Below are 18225 nucleotides of genomic sequence, written 5' to 3'. Positions count from 1 at the left end.
GTCAAATGGCCTGCCCTTTATTTTATTTGGGTTTTAAGAATAAAGAAAGGCAGGAGCAAAAAAAAAAAAAATCAGTTTTCTAAAGAAATAAATGACTAGTTTTGACAATGATCTGCTAGGACTACCTCTACTTCTTATGCCATTTAAACAGTTTAACAGTGTATCAGATGCTCCATTTGATATCACTGATTATTCATTCATTCAAGCACTGTTCATCTATTCATTCAGTGGATAATACCTATTGTATATTTCCCCATTTCAACAGCACCGTAAGATTTCTGGGCCTCACATAATCTGTAATGGCACATCATGAAGCAAAAATATTCCAGTAAGAATGATTTATTCTACAGTAATTTCACATTGGCTACCTATGCCTGGCTCATGCTTCTTTTATTTTTCTAATTCAATTTCTCACTCAAAAAATATCATTATTTCCTTCTTATTTCTACTATTTCTTTCTACTTATTGTAAGACCTAGAATAATTAGATATTTTCTTCATTATGAGTGAAATAGTAATATATTTATGGGGGGAGGAAGGGGAAATAAAGCATCACAGTAAAAAAAGTAAACATTATTGTAAAATTTAGAATGGCCAAACCTGGTATGATGCACCACGATTTCAATATCTAAACCAAACCTAGGTCTTCATTTCCTTTGGGCCATCAGAAAATCTTCCTGCTTATTAAAAGCCCTTAAAAAAAAAACCAACAAAAACTAGTAGGCATCTTTTCAACATTAGCTAATGTATTCACGTGAGTTCAGTTTGAATGAATCACCAAATGAAAAACAGACGGATTAAAGTCCTCTTAGGATGCACATATGAGTATATTAAAAGTTTCATTTTCAAAAATGTGGTGTGTGTGTGTGTGTGTGTGTTTTAGAACAATGAAGATGAAGTTAAGTAAACATATTAGAACATAATTTAGGCAATTGATTTTTCTGAAAGATTGCAGGGCATTTTTGTCTGTAATGTTGAGGGATAAAATGACAGTGGTATTACTCACAATGTCTACTGACTATCGTTTTGCTACTTTATGTCTTCATTAATAAATATTGCATGCTTTCCATTTTAGGTAATACTGGATTATCTGAAACATAAGAGAGAGTAAAGATAATTTCTAAGAAAAAATGTAAAGTAATGTCAGTGAATTACTGAAGATGAGATTTAAATGGTAGCTTCTATATTTTTAAACAAACAAAACCATTTTCATGCGACATTAATCATTATTTGGAACTGTCACTAAATTATACCCTCCAAAATAAGTGTTAAAATTTGGAGCTTTGAAACAATGTATTTTGTTGTTATTGTTTTGTTTTATTTCTGATACATGGGGAAAAAATTAATATCCCAGTTAAACACAAGACCTTTTAAAATGGATTGTTGTTAACTTCTGGAGAAAACATGCTGGTTGGAATGAATAGCAGATAACAAAAGTTTATCTTAAGTGCTATATAATACATATATAGGTAATCAACATGATGGATAAACATTTGGAAACCCATATTTAACAGTTATGCAACTCTCTGACTAATCACTAATTCGTCATCTGCAAGTCCCACTAGGGCCTGATGTGCCTTTAATATTCGTATTTTTCCTGGAATGCAAGTCTGAGCAGGTGGTGGTGGTGCTCTGGGGCATTCCAGTGGGGGTGGGGACGAGCAGTGTGAAAGAAGACACCTCAGGCCCTCCCAGAAGCATTTCCCCTGCTATCCACCAGCCCTCTCTTACTTTGAGGCTGATTGTGGGTTGGGGAAAAACTCCACTGTTGCTACTGCTGGTGATTTAAAGTTCTCTTGTAGAGAGGCTCACACAGCCAAGGAGACGCTCACCAGCAACTCCTACTTTTATACTAAGCCCACATTTGCTGCCTTTCTCACCAGCAGAGCACAAGGGAGTGTGTTACTGTCTGAGGGCTCACCACAAAGAACCACAGACTGGGTGGCCTAAGCAACAGAAATTTATTATCTCACATTCTGGAGACTAGAAATCTGAGATCGAGGTGTTGTCACAGTTGGTTCCTTTGGAGGCTCCTCTCTTTGTCTTGTAGACGACTGTCTCCCTCTGTCTTCATACAGTCCTCCCTCAGACCCAGCTATGTCCTAATCCTCTCTTCTTATAAGGACACCAGTCAAATTAAGATAGGGCCCACCCTGATGACCTCATTTTAACTTAATTACCTTAGTTACAGAGAGCCAAATTATCAATTAGTTTCTTTCTAATACACAAAAATATATAAAATGTACATGACAAGACAATTTTTTAGATTTTAATAATTTTGTTTGTTCTTCAGATTTTCCCCTTCTTCCTATTGCAAGCAAGTAGTCAGACCCTTACAATTTCCTTGCTGAGCCGGAATAGAAGATGTAACAAGGATTCCCAGCTTTGTAAGGGCTGAACTCCATGAAATGATGATGCAGGTTGTCCCAGAAGGGTAGGAAAGTGAGGGGAGTGCCCTTGAGAGAAGTGAGGGAGGGATTTAGTTCTGGCAAAGATGGTCTAGTGGTCTGTGAGCCTCTAGAGCAGTGTGGACCACCATGCAGCTGACAGAGAGATCATGGTAAAGCCTCAGAGAGAAATGGCTGCAGGGTCTAAGGAAGGAGACTTTATGCCAACAGCAGGGCTCCCAACCTCTGCCAAACTTCTTCAGCCACATGCATGTCATGGAAGCTGCAGTCAGGTACCTGACTGTCTTCCAAGACTGTGAACAGGTCAGTGACCAGTGAGGGCAGATGACTGATGACCTGCTGCTCTGTCGAACCCCAAGACTTTTGCAAACCCTGGTGTCTTAGTCTGTTTGGACTGCTATAACAATACCACAGACTGGATGACTCAAACAACAGAAATTTACTTCTCTTAGTTCTGGAGGTTAGGAAGTCCAAGCTCAAGGTGCTGGCAGATCCAGTGTCTGGTGAGGGTGCTGTTCCTGGTTTGTAGATGGCTGTCTTCTTGTATCCTCACATAGAAGAAAGAGAGATCATCTCTCTTGTGTCTCTCTAATCCCACTCATGAGGGCTCATGACCTAATTACCTCTCAAAGGCCCCCATCTCCAAATACTATCACACTGGGGACTTAGGTTTCAACACGTGAATGTTTGGGGAACACAAACATTCATTCATAGCACCTGGGGAGGAAAGTGTCCTAACCATACCTGAACTGGCTCTTCCACCAACCCAGTGAGATGGGGAACTAGAATTGAAAAAGATCAATTGAAATGATAAAATAATACTCTTGAGTTCATGAAAAAGTTCATTTTCAAGTTTATAGTTCATTCATTCATTCAAAAAGTATCTGAATGAATAAATGCCAGGTGCTCTTCTAGGTTCAGGTGATGTATCCATGAGCCACACAGACAAGATTCCTGCTCCTTTAGAGACCACATTTTACTGGAGAAGCCAGACAGTAAATAAGTAAACAAAATAGTTTCAGAGAGAAGTGAGGGCTAACAAGAGAATGAAGCAGAGTGATATGGCAGAGAGTGATGGGAGTAATACACATAAGGTGACAAGAAAAAGCCTACCTGAGCTGAGACACCATGATGAGGAGACAGTTATCTGAAAAGCAGGAAGAGTGGGAGGCAGGGCAAAACCCGCTTTGTCCATAGCAAGAGCAGACGAAGGCTAGTGGAGTCCTACCTATTACCAGGGAACCGTTTACTAGGAAGCTGATGAAGCTGATGCCTCCGGGACCCTCAATCCCAGCACTCCTTTCCAGCCCTGGAAGGCACATCGGCATGTGTTCACACGTTCGTATGCCTTCTTAAAATTTGCCAAAGTGAAATACTTAAACCAAATTTGGTTAAGATTGTTGTCAACTCCAACTTCCCCTCTATGAGGTCCTGGAGTAGCCACGAGCATTTTTGGAATCCAGCTAAGGGGAAGATGAGTTGGGGATTTGTTCATTTGGGAATTAGTGGAATATATTTATGTGGTTTGCAGTCACATTCATGTACAGTTATTGCCAGCTGCCCCAGAGGAGGAACGAATAGCTCCCAGGTGCACTTTGTCGTGTGCTGTGCCAATGTGCCTGGTGTGGGAACATCGAAGGTGAGGCCAGAGATCTTATCGTGGATCCACCTATTCTAAGGTGCTGATGGTGTCAGTATTTGGGTAGTGAGGAGAAATAAAGGTTGAGATGTAAGGCACCCAAAGCTAGTCTGTGGGAACATCTTCCAATCACCAAACATAAAAATTGTCAGTGAAGGATTAGTTTCTCACTGAGGTCTTGTCAAATACAAGAACTCTTGGAAAATGCTGGATAATGCAGCACACACAGTTATAAACACACCATGCACTTTTTTGATTTTATCGTTACACAAAGTAAACATTTGTTGTGGCCCTTTGCCAGTTTCTCTCTAATACCCCTTCCCCTTCCCCCCATGCTATCATGAGAAATAGAATTTATCAGAATTCCTATGTTTATGGGTACCAACCCGCAGCCATGTTACAGTGATTATATCTATATGAGAAGTGACATATTGTGACATCCACTTATCAATAATAAATTAATTTTGATTAGCCATGCTACAGGTTAATGTAAAAAAATTATATTACAAAATTATTATCATATGAAGAGATCAGAGTATTCAACCAAAAACAGAGGGAAAAAATGTGTCAAATGATTAATAAAAATACAGTTATTTGTCTGGATTTTATGTATTTTTGTGGTATTGTGCATGTTTGTGGCATTTACTATCTTTTCTAAAACTTGGAATTTGGGCTTTTTTTCTCACTTAAATAAATATTCACGCTCACTGGCTGAGAGCGGTGCAGGTGACACCAAGCCATGGGTTGCGATCCCCTTACCGGCCATGGAAAAGACAAAAAAAAAAAAAAAAAATCACTTTCATACCTAATTTTATAATTGCAATTTGTATTCTTTTTCTTAAAAGCCTTCTACTTCCACCACTGAATTGTTAAAGTACAGATCCCACACAACCTGTATCTACTCCTGCCCGTTACACAAAGTAAACATTTGTTGTGGCCCTTTGCCAGTTTCTCTCTAATACCCCTTCCCCTTCCCCCCATGCTATCATGAGAAATAGAATTTATCAGAATTCCTATGTTTATGGGTACCAACCCGCAGCCATGTTACAGTGATTATATCTATATGAGAAGTGACATATTGTGACATCCACTTATCAATAATAAATTAATTTTGATTAGCCATGCTACAGGTTAATGTAAAAAAATTATATTACAAAATTATTATCATATGAAGAGATCAGAGTATTCAACCAAAAACAGAGGGAAAAAATGTGTCAAATGATTAATAAAAATACAGTTATTTGTCTGGATTTTATGTATTTTTGTGGTATTGTGCATGTTTGTGGCATTTACTATCTTTTCTAAAACTTGGAATTTGGGCTTTTTTTCTCACTTAAATAAATATTCACGCTCACTGGCTGAGAGCGGTGCAGGTGACACCAAGCCATGGGTTGCGATCCCCTTACCGGCCATGGAAAAGACACACACAGACAAAAAAAAAATCACTTTCATACCTAATTTTATAATTGCAATTTGTATTCTTTTTCTTAAAAGCCTTCTACTTCCACCACTGAATTGTTAAAGTACAGATCCCACACAACCTGTATCTACTCCTGCCCAGTCCATTTATAACAAGGAAGTACACAGTAGGGAAATTAAGCACACACACACAAAAAAAAATCTAAAAACTTATTTAGCTACCAAAAGAGCCACAGTTCAGTCATACAGCTAGTTTTAGGACATTGGATGCAAAATCATATACCATGTTGTCTACTGGTTTTAGTTCTAGTTTTGGGTTTTTCTTTTTTAAGGAGACTTCGCACAAAATTAGGGGAGAATTTTGACTTTCAACAGAGATTAATTTGTGTAGTTTCTTCCATAGATAAAAACACTTTTTAGATTGTCATAATTTAGTTGGCTCTCTTCTGATCTTTTCATTTTTTCACATCATTCTTTGTAACCCCTCTTACTCCACAGCTTCACCAAGGTGAATTAAACTGTCTGCTTTGCCCTTAGGCTTCTGAAAGCTAATAATATTCAAAATAGATATATTTATCTTTATAGTGTCAAAATAAACATTTAACAAGTTGCAATAGTCATATTTAAAATACCTAATAAGTAAAATAAATAATGCCAGTGGATTCCTGAGTAAAGCTTTATATTGAAGCTAAATTTTAGATATGGGTAGTAGTTTCTTAAGTTGGGAATCACTTCTAACCTATGAAGCAAAAGTATCATTCAAACTGCACATTAGGTTGCACTGAACTTTTTAGATTGTCATAATTTAGTTGGCTCTCTTCTGATCTTTTCATTTTTTCACATCATTCTTTGTAACCCCTCTTACTCCACAGCTTCACCAAGGTGAATTAAACTGTCTGCTTTGCCCTTAGGCTTCTGAAAGCTAATAATATTCAAAATAGATATATTTATCTTTATAGTGTCAAAATAAACATTTAACAAGTTGCAATAGTCATATTTAAAATACCTAATAAGTAAAATAAATAATGCCAGTGGATTCCTGAGTAAAGCTTTATATTAAAGCTAAATTTTAGATATGGGTAGTAGTTTCTTAAGTTGGGAATCACTTCTAACCTATGAAGCAAAAGTATCATTCAAACTGCACATTATGTTGCACTGGAATAAATGTTTTCCAGACTAAACCACACTGTGCTGTCAACAGGTGACAGGCTTGCTATCGATTCTGCCTTTAAAAACCTGCTCTTACTCATTCATTCATATAATTTAACAAATGTTTATTATATATTTCAAGTACTGCTCTAGGCACAAGGGATGTAGAAACTAACAAGTCAGATAAGGTCCATGCCCTCTAGAAATGCATATTCCCATAGGCAGGACAGACAATAAATACAAATAACACTCTGTTTTGTCAGATGGTGGCAAGCGCCATGAAGAAAAATAATGCTGCAGTGGGGACGGATGTGGAGAAAGGTTGGCTGCTCCAGTGAAAGTTTTCTGTTACGAAGAGGCGACATTTGAGCAGAGACCTGCTCTGTATTGTTGCAGTGGTGCTGGTTGTCAGCGATATAAATCATTAAAATACTTTGACCAAACAAGATGCTGAATGCATAATTCCTTTCAGAGGTAGCACAGCTGGTGGCAGAGTCAGGGGCTCAGTGTGAACTCAAACCCTAACTCTGCTGCTATTTTCTGCACAGCTTCAGGTGCATCCCTTGTCCTTTCTGAACCACAGTATTCTCCTGTTTTGAGATTGCTGTGATGGATAAGATGTGTTTAAACACCTGTTTCTTAAAGTGCCTGACACATAGTAACTGCTTAATAAATCTTTCCTTAAATACTTTCTGCTACCTAAGATGGTCCTTTCCAGATGGAAACACAGCTATCTCTGAAGGGGGAAGGGTCCCAAGGTAATAGCTGAGAGTTTCTGGAAGGAAATAGGTTTTCATTGCAGGTTAGTGCAGCAGACTTTTCATGAGAGTGAGGAATTTCCTAGAAAATTGCTAATTATTGCCAGGCAGCCAGCTGTCACTGAGCAAAGAGAGTGAAATGGCCACCACTGAGTTTGAAGAGTAGGTGCTCAACTGATCAGACTTCATTACCCCTCACAACTCTGTCGTAGGCTTTGGATAATGAAATTGCACCTAATCAAATTGAATTAAATGGAAATGCACTAAATGCAGACTTAAATTAACATATTAAGTCTGATTTGGACTTCATATTCAGATTTCAACTTTTATTGACCAAATTAGTAAAGTCACAAGACACAATACTTTTTATGTCTTTGATAACTTTCTCTTTTTTTTTTTTTTGTCTTTTTCTTATTAAGTCTGATTTGGACTTCATATTCAGATTTCAACTTTTATTGACCAAATTAGTAAAGTGACAAGACACAATACTTTCTATGTCTTTGATAACTTTCTCTCTCCTCGCTCAGCCAGTGAGCGGGAACCGGTCTGTATGCGGGATCCGAACCCTCCGGCGGGAGCGCCGCCGCGCTTCCCAAGCGGCACACTTATCCAGTGCGCCACCGGGCCAGCCCCAGGTAACTTTCTCTTTGTAATCCTGAAGTGCTTACAAACATTAAGCCCCACCAAGGTAAGTGCTCTGTATGTGGGATCCGAACCCTCGGGCGGGAGCGCCCGCCGCACTTCCCAAGCGGCGCACTTATCCAGTGCGCCACCGGGCCGGCCCCAGGTAACTTTCTCTTTGTAATCCTGAAGTGCTTACAAACATTAAGCCCCACCAAGGTAAGTGCCATTTGCTAAACTCTCTGGAAAGAGAGGAAAACAAGCAGCCAGATCTAACACATCTTCTAAGGTCACACTGCAATTAGTGAAAAAGCAAACCAGACTCTGGGCCCTCTTTACCATATCAGTGGCACACAAAAGAGTTACGTGAAGTTCACTCAGGACATTTCCCTGGCAACATATTCAAGGGATTTTCCTGTATTTTGTTTTCCAGCACTTTGCCAAATCTGCAATTAGTGAAAAAGCAAACCAGACTCTGGGCCCTCTTTACCATATCAGTGGCACACAAAAGTGTTACGTGAAGTTCACTCAGGACATTTCCCTGGCAACATATTCAAGGGATTTTCCTGTATTTTGTTTTCCAGCACTTTGCCAAATCTCGACTTAAATATCTCAAGGGATAGCATTTCCTTCCATTTTTCCTTCTTTCTAACTTGCATAACTATGCCAGCATCCTAGAGATCTGACTGCCCAGAAAAGCTTGTCTATCATTCAAAGAATAAATTACTGATCTTTTTTCACTATTCCTAGTTATACTCTCCTTATTACTATCTTTTTATTCCTTTGTAGGGTTGATACTAGTAATTAGGATTATAGAAAACAGGATCATCACATATGAAAAATAACTATGCCAGCATCCTAGAGATCTGACTGCCCAGAAAAGCTTGTCTATCATTCAAAGAATAACTTACTGATCTTTTTTCACTATTCCTAGTTATACTCTCCTTATTACTTTCTTTTTATTCCTTTGTAGGGTTGATACTAGTAATTAGGATTATAGAAAACAGGACCATCACATATGAAAAATTTTTCACTATTCCTAGTTATACTCTCCTTATTACTATCTTTTTATTCCTTTGTAGGGTTGATACTAGTAATTAGGATTATAGAAAACAGGATCATCACATATGAAAAATACCTTTTCTGCAATAATTTAAAATGTCTGAAAAATCCGTCTTTCCCTTTTTAAGTGAAAGGTAGATTTGTTTATCAAAATATTGAAGTGATGTTTGAGAAAAGTCACCTGTTCTGCCAGATATCTAGTGAATTTCATGAAAATGTAAGAAAAAATTTTTAAAGGGATACATTAACATGCATGACAATTTGAACAGATTGATACTAAAAATACAAGGTTATGTTATCATTATAGGAAAATTTAATTCACATATGACATACTTCAAATACATTGTTTCTGATATATCTCACTTATAAATGCATTTTTTAAATCCAACAGTCGTACAAATTTAAATAACTAATTTGAAAAGTTATAGAATCCAGACCATGTATATTATGTTTTTAGAGGGATAAAATGTTTTAATAACTGCATCTAATTTTTTTAAAATGTGAAATCCAACAGAGCCATTGCACAGAAATTTTAAATAAGATTATGTCCCTTACACCAACATTTTTTATTAATTAAGTAGTTTTTGTTAAGTCAGAGGGAGAGGAGGAGTAGATTAGGTCACTGTAACTTTTTTCCCTATGAAGTATACACTTTTATTCAAAGTTAAACATGACAGAGCCTGATTTAGACATAGAGGAAAATTGTTAGTCCAAAACCAAAATCAGATAATGATCATTAAAACTGATTTCACTTCATTTTTTCCTAATCCATCTTATCCTGCCTTAGTAATAAATGAAATCCAGATGTTAGAATGATGTGAGATACTTTGTTTTAAGCCCAGTAAAGCAGAGGCATGCTTTCTAGTTAGTATAACCATTCATTTGAAAAACAAACCCTTTAGTTTCATTACAAAATTGTTTTGGCTGAGGAACCCCAGGGATGTAAAGCATTAAGGATTATCAATAGCCTTCAGAAGGCAAGTAAATTATAGATACTACCCAGGTACAGCGGCAACTCAAAACCACAAAATAACACTGTTTTAGAGTTTCAAGTTATTTTTGTTCAAGGACTGATAAGATTTATAGTATGTTAAGTATGCTGTTGTCACAGAATTAATGGAATGACAAATACACAGACATTAATACTGAAGATGCAAAATGAGCTCAGGATAATGTCAAAAAAATCGTTAAAGATTGGTAGAAAAAATCTTCTATAAGAATTATAAGATTTTGAAGTGGAAGAATACAGAGAATCATGGTATTGGCAGACAGGGTACACAAATATTATTTTAGTTCAAGGACAACTAATCTCAACCACCTCGAGCTAGTAAATGATTTCTTTTCCTCAATTTACAAGCCCATTTTGACAAAAAGTTATACAAATTACCTCTACCTCATTTGTTGTGCCTGTTAATGAAGGGGTAGAAAAAGGTTACTATTTCAAGGGCTATCTGCTTCTGCAAGAAACTAAATAGAAGGCATTTTTATTGTCAAATATGAAATTATCAAATATATCACATATAAATTATATTTTTCAGATGATTGTCAAAGAGAAAACATGTAACATGTATAATGTAAAAAAGGTATATGAGAAAAGATGAAGCAACAAAACTACTTTTAATAAATATACTGCTTTTTTTTCTTTTAATCTGTGGGCATGACTGATTGGTACTAAAGCATTAATTCACGTTTTTCTATTATCCTTGTAACAAATAACACATTTTTGCAACATGGGTAGTGAAGGAACAGTCTATGATTGAAATAGAAAAAGAAACTAATTGGAGCAGCCAGGAATTAGACCTGTAATCTTAAAATGCTCTTTGGCATTATTCTTTAACCAAACATGCCATTTGACTCACACAATACATAACAATGCAGACAATGAGGTGTTTTGTTTTGTTTTTTATTGCATTTAGTCATTTGAAAAAAAGATTGTTTAATTTATATTTTTAGATAAATCTAAAAAAAAAATTAAACTTGAAGCTATTCAACTATGATATATTAAATACCATAGATACAAACTCGGTTCCTACCTTGAAAGTGTTTAAGATCAAGAGCAAGTATTGGCAAATTGTGGCCCACAGGCCATATGGTCTTTAGAAACTCCTCTATGGTCTTAGTACAAAAGGTGCCATAGGCAATATGTAAATGAATGGGTGTGACTGTGTTGCAATAAAAGTTTATTTTCAAAACAGGCAACAGCTGGATTTGGCCCACGAATTTAGGCTGAGGTTTGCTGACCCTTCAGTTAGACTACAGAAAAAACAGAACTAAGTAAAAGAATAAAAAAAAAGTTCCTTGAAATTTGTTTCTGTATGTTAGGGGATACCTTCCAGCAGAACAAAACTCCATAGAGCGCTACTTACTAGAAAAGCCAAATAATAATAATAATAATATTTAAAAATCTGTTTAAAGACAACAGAAGAGCTGAACCAACTAGGACTAGAGGGTGCCAACACTTCAGAGAAGGGCAAGAGGCTGAATCCAGGATAGGCTTTGCTTAGAGAGAGGACTGCTGCTGGGAAAGAAGAAATTAGCAAAGCATTTGTTGATCTAGTGATGCTAGGGCAGTGTTCCCAACCAAGAGTAATTTTGCCTCCAGGGGACATTTGATAATGTCTGGAGACATTTTTGATTGTCAAGGTGTGAAGGGGGGCATAGCTACTGGCATTTAATGAGAGACCAGGAATGCAGCTAAACATCCTGCAGTGCACAGGACACCCCTACACCTCAAATGATGAATTATCTGGGCCAAAATGTCAATAGTATCACAACTGAAAAACCGTGGGCTAGAAAGACAAAACTGGAGACTAAGACGCACATGCGGACACCCCCCACCCCCCAAAGTGTATAGAATTCTTTTTCCTGACTGGTTTAGACATTTTCTAAAATCATTTTGTTAGATTCTTACAGTCTCGGGTATGAAGTTTTTCTGCCCCTATTAAATTCCACACATGAAGTGTTCTGATCACCTACACTCTTCTGGGTCCCAATTCCACCCCCACCACATCCATTCTCAGCAAAACACCTTATCACTTACTTTATGATCTGGTTAAAATTAAACCTCTTTCTACTTCCTTCCTTTTCACATTTTTTTTTCTTTAACCCATTCTTTTCCATCTTTAAGAAAGTATCTCTTTGGCCCTGTGGCGCACTCGGGAGAGTGCAGCGCTGGGAGCGCAGCGACGCTCCTGCCGCAGATTCGGATCCTATATAGGAATGGCCTGTGCACTCACTGGCTGAGCATGGTGCAAGCGACACCAAGCCAAGGGTTGCGATCCCCTTACCGGTCAGGAAAAAGACACACACACAAAAAAGTATCTCTTCTTTACCAAAGAAATGCCTTATCATTTCTCCTTTCCCTCATTCAAAAAAAAAAAAAAAAAAAAATCACTTTTTCTTAACCTTGCTATCAGGTTTTTTATTGCCAACGTTTTGAAAGAGTAGTCAACATGTACTGTACTTATTTATAATAACCTAGCGTCTGTTTCAGTGACCCTGCACACGCCTCCTTAGTCAAATTTGAATCATGAAACAAAAGGTCTTTCTTCAGCCACTTAATACTTAATGCTGTTAAAGACCTCCTGTGTCCTCTGACGCTTACGAACCTGATTCTACCATATTTTTTGTGGTCCCTTTACCATCCACCCGCTAAATATATTCCACAAGGTTTTATGCTCAGTCAATATGCCAATTATTAAACTGTGTCTCTCAGTTTCAAACCCACCTTTCCATACTCGGCTTTACCGAGCTTCAGCCCCAGACTCTCAAACGGCGTTTTGCCAGCTGCTCCACGTTATGTCTGTCAATAGAGGGCGCTGGAGGGAGACTGCAGACCGGGAAAGGGAAAGGGACCTGCTCCCACCTGCTTCCCGTTGCAACCGCAGTTCGTCCCGGCGGCCGCAGCTGACTCCAGTCCGTAGATATTCCTGCCCTTGCAGAACCAGTCCCGTCACGCCCCACTGGAGACACCAGCACCAGCTGAGCGGCATCCCCCCCCCTGTGAAGTCTGGCCGGGCCCCACGAATTCCCACCTTCAAATTTCCAAGTTTTACTAATTCTAAGTTTTTTGTTCCCCCAGACCTATGGGTAGAGGTGGGGGGACTGCTTCCTGCAGTTGCTACCTTCATGACGCCTTGATATTCCTATTTGCTTTTTCAATCATGTAATAATAGAGACATCGATAAATGGAATAGACATTATTATAGTCATCATGATCTTATTTATTCAACAGGGTGATAATATAACTTGCTTTTATCTTAGAATATTTTGGGCTTATTTTTCCTCTAATCCACATAAAGGATATATGGAAATTTGGTATTCATTTAGTACACTGGTGTTAATCATGGGTAAAATGTCTAACATTACTTTCAGTGTTAAAATGTTGTCAAAAGCCTTAACATATCTGAAACCTACCTGTGCTCATGGACGCATTCATATGTCACAAGATGTCAAAACTTATAAGAATATGTTAAGATTTGGCCTCTAAGGCTTAACCGGAAGCCAAGTTCATCCTACCTACCTCCAGATAATGTCTCGGCTACTTATCGTGGGATGTGGGTGGTTACGACCGTGTAGAGGGAGGGGAGACCTAAAATTGGAAGAAGTTTGAAAGGTTGAATGAAAGAAGGGGTTTTGTTGACTTAAATATAAACCTTGTTGAAATGAGCACTTTTGGGTTAAACTGAGGACATCCATAACTTTTGTCCAAGATGTAGTAGGCATTATGTATTAATAAAATCTAATTAATAAATTTGTTTATCCGGGTTTTTAAAAATATATATATATTATCCCCAAATCACCCAGGAAACATGACTATTCAAAGAAAGTTTCTAGGTGGGGTAACTTCATAAAGGAATCTGTTCTATGTTGAGTTATGAGGCTGATGGAAAAGGGAGTCAAGACTGGAAGCACTGACACAGGTATCCTGAGACTGACTCTGACTCACCTCTAGCATTCTGCATCTTCAGGCCTACAAACTGGGGAGTCAGGCCTTTATATAGAAAGGAATCTTTGGGCCTAGACATAGGAAGACTAGAAACACATAAAATGTACCACCAAAATAAAAGAGCAAAGCAGGAGTCCATCAGAGTTTCCAGGCCTTCTAGCCATATGAAGAATTGTGAGGGGACAACATGCATTAAAATGTTGAAAGCTTAGAGAAGTGAAGTTTGACTTAGTGAGTTACCAGGGTAAGATTAGTCAAGATCCTTGACCTCCCTTCTCCCCTCCTTTTGACTCCAGCCATAGGGGATATGGTGGGATGTCAGAGGAGAATGGCTGCTGGGATGCTAGCCTTGGTGAAAATGCCCCTATGTGGCCCAGCTTGGCATGGCAGGAAGAAATGGAGCCACTGCCTTCAAGGGATCAGGCAGACTTGAATAAGAGGCATATTAGTGGGAGCTACTAAGAACCTATGTCCTTACAGCTCTCCCAGAATCCTCTGGACTATGGGGGAAGGCACTTGGAATCAAGTTTGATTTGATAGAGAAAAAAAATAATGAACTATTTTTATTGTCTTTGAGTCTTATAACTAAGTAAAGTTCATACTGACTCTGGAAAAAAAAAACAAGTAATAGAGATTTCAATAATGAATTCTTTATATATATACCTAAATCTTCAGTTGCATTTGCTGGAGATGAAAAAGGGAGAGCAGAGTTATCAGATGGCAGCTCCCTGATTGCTGGCGCCTTTTGGCAAATGAAGCAAAAGAAATATTGTAGGTCCTCAGCATGCTTGAGTAAGGACATTCTAAAGATCCCACAAATAAAGAAAATTCCATTTCCAGAATTAATTAATAGCCACATCCATGTATTTATCTAATTGTTAATAAACATTCACTTATCATGCCAGACCCTGAGCCAGGTCTTGGAGATTTATGAGGAGTAAGACCCTGTTCTTATCCTCAAGAAGCTCAGAATTTAGTATAGATGTTTCTCCCGCCACTGTATTCTTTCCCTCACTTCTGCATCCCAATAGAAGAAGGACAGGACTGAGAAGGAGAGCCACCTCCTGAAAAACCTGAATTAAACTAAATGGGTGCTGGACCGAACTGGAGGGAAGAGAAGGTTTAGGGCCCAAACAATTTAGCATAAATTGGATTTTCACATCTTACCACCTCTAGGCAAATTTTTTTCTTAGTCACCGGCTGACTTTCTTTTCAGAATATCTTTCTGTCTCCTTTCTCTTTTATAGCATGTATTTAACTGCCTTCAGGGTCTCCAAAATTTGCTCCAGGCTGGACTTCCAACCCCAATTGTTTCCTTACTCGAGGTCACAATCAAAAGTCTAATATTCTTTTTTTTTTTTTTTTATAAAGATGACGGGTAAGGGAATCACAACCCTTCTTAAAAGACATATTTGCATTTTAATAGCAGTCCTTTAACACAAATTAATTTTTAATTAGTAGAATGTATGAGAATTACATTTTGTGGGAGGAAAATGGAGGGGGCAATTATTCCTAATTCCCTGAATTTAAACGAGTTGGTATCTCAGAGCCTTGGGAGTCTCACCTGCCAGTCACTCGTCAGCACAATGCAATTTTGCTTCTCTTCTTGACGCTAATCACTATGAAAACCTTTTTAGGGTAAATTCGATGGACATGTTTCAATCACCTTTCTTAACCAATCTGCACACCCTACCTTCTGACATATACTTCTTGACAGCAGACTTAGTTTTCTTTTTCTCTCTTCTAGTTGCTCCTTCTGAAGTTTCCTTCCTGGGGCCACCTCAGCTTGCCTCTAAACGTCAGTATTCCAGCCTTGGTCGCTCCTGAGGCTACCTCTCCACTCCCATGTCTATTTGCCAGAAGATTCTGTGATAGAAATTCAAATCCGTAAATACTATTGGCACTAAGAATCACATGTGCATCACTCCAACCTACCAGGATGACTATAATTTTTAAAAAAGAAAAATAAGTGTTGGCAAGGATGTGAGGAAACTGAAACATTTGGGCATTGCTGGTGGTAATGTAACATGGTGCAAACTGAAAAGTTTGATGGCCCCTCAAAAAGTTAAACATAGAATAAACATTTAATCCAGTAATTCCTCTCTTAGGAATATACCTACAATAACAGAAAACAAGGACTCATACAGACACGTGCACACAGATGTTCACAGCAGCTTTACTCACGATAGTCGAAAGGTGGAAACAATCCAAGTGTTCATAAAAAGATACATGGATTCTTTAAATGTGGTATATACATACGATGTAATATAATTTAGCCACAAGAAGGAACAAAGAAGTTCTGTTCCATGTCACAAGATGGATGAACCTTGAAAACATTATGCTAAATGACATAAGTCAGAAACAAAAGGATAAATATTATATGATTTCACTTATATGGAATATGTAGAACAGACAACTTCACAGAGACAGAAAGTAGATTGGAGATTACTAGGGACTCGGGAGACAGAATGGAGAGTTATTACTTAATGGGTACAGAGTTTCTCTTTGAAATGATGAAAAATTTTGGAAATAGATACCGATGATGGTAGCACAACATTGTGAATATAATTAATGTCACTGAAATATACACTAACAATGGTGAAAATGGCAAAGTTTATGTTACATATATTTTACCACAATGAAAAAAGATTTTTTAAAAAATCACATTTGTAACATAACCTATTGTTTCCTTGCAGCCCTTTAAATATTCATAGATCTAACTAGATGTCTCTCTAACTTAGGAACTATAGTATAAAAAAGCAGAAGGTCTATCTCTAGTGGTATAATTGACAGAATCCATGTCTGCTTAAGGAACCAGAACTTAATTGCAGGCTCCTGAATTTAGGTTTTGTGTCCTTTCTGCAGAAGAGAAGAATACTCACTAAATGTTGACTTAAACAAAGCAAGAATGAACTTCCTGAAAAACCTTTCTGAAGTTCTCTTCAATAAATAGGTAGAGTAAAGGAGCAAAGACAGTATTGAAAGAGGTGGCTAGCACTGTAAGTATCATAATCAACTCTGCAAGTAGTGACTGGCTTTTGGTGAGAAGTGACCCCTAGTATACATGGTAGGGCATCCAACACACTAAGAAAGAGGTAATGGCAGTCATCATGACTTTGAAGGCCTTGCTGGATTAAAATAAGCTCCTCTCTTACATCTTGCTAGCTACTCTTTTGTAACAAAAGGTGATGATAAAGAAAGGCAGAAGGAAGCCCAGCAAGAAGCAATCAGTGAAACAGGCTACATGAAATCATTGCCTTTTGTATCTCTTTGCTGTCTCAGTTAGTAGACACAGAAGAGTTATTTCAGCAGGTCACCCTTCATTTATGGTCATGATGTGTCTCCCTGAAAACCAAATAGGGCATGCTGAGGGCAGTGGCAGAGATCCAGACTCCCAGGATGACGCTGGAAGTCCAGTGTGAGGTTCAGTGCGCTGGCACCACACCAGGTGAAGAGTGTGAGAAGATAATGATCAAGACTGTTGACAGAGAGGGAGAAACAGATTTGAGCATCCCCAGAGAAAAAGTGCCATTGAAGACCTTGCACAAGACAGTTCCAAAGGTCCAGAGGTTGTCCTGAAGATGAGAGGTGGCCATAAATGGCAGAATCGATGTTGAGATAAAATATGAAAGAATTAGTTGAAAAATAAGAGCTTATTGACAGACTTTTTCATCTTGAATTTTAGCACCCATAGATATAAGCCACTGGTGATGGTACTAATTATAAATGACATAAACAAAGAAAGAGCAATGATCATTTTTGAGGCAGGAGTTGGAAGGTGAGTGCTGTTTTTTACTAGAGACATTGATCAGGTAATCAGTAGAGTTGATCAAATCCATAATCACCCGTGGAATGAGAAACAGTGGAAATAACAACAAAAAAAGCAAAAGAAAAAGTTAAATGTAGAAATTAAAATAATAATTTTTGCATAGCAATAGTCCAAATGACAATATTTTAACAGTGGCAAACGATATTTCTACAAAAATACATATCAAATGTGTTTCTAAGGTCTATTCTGTCACATCGTATGAGTGTAGGCAGACTGAGGGATAAGAAAATGATTAAGCTGCAACTGTTCCAACAACTGCTCCTAAAGGTGTATTGCAGGAAGCAGCAACCGGACCGAGTTTCGAGGCTGGAGAGCTGAACTTTGGTGAAATTTGCTCACCATAATGCTAAATTCTCCGCTAAAGGAGGAGCTTAAGTGTCATTAAAATAACAT

At 37.9% G+C, this 18225-nt stretch overlaps 1 pseudogene; it reads right to left on the bottom strand.

Annotated features, from left to right (window-relative positions):
- Positions 1–16824: 16824 nt before the first annotated feature.
- LOC103607717 lies at positions 16825–17842 on the bottom strand (annotated as a pseudogene).
- Positions 17843–18225: the final 383 nt, after the last annotated feature.

The sequence above is a fragment of the Galeopterus variegatus genome, unplaced genomic scaffold (genome assembly GCF_000696425.1).
Source record: "Galeopterus variegatus unplaced genomic scaffold, G_variegatus-3.0.2 Scaffold152, whole genome shotgun sequence".
Lineage (NCBI taxonomy): Eukaryota > Metazoa > Chordata > Mammalia > Dermoptera > Cynocephalidae > Galeopterus > Galeopterus variegatus.
Note: the sequence above shows the minus strand (reverse complement) of the source record. Positions and strands in the feature narration are given on the sequence as shown.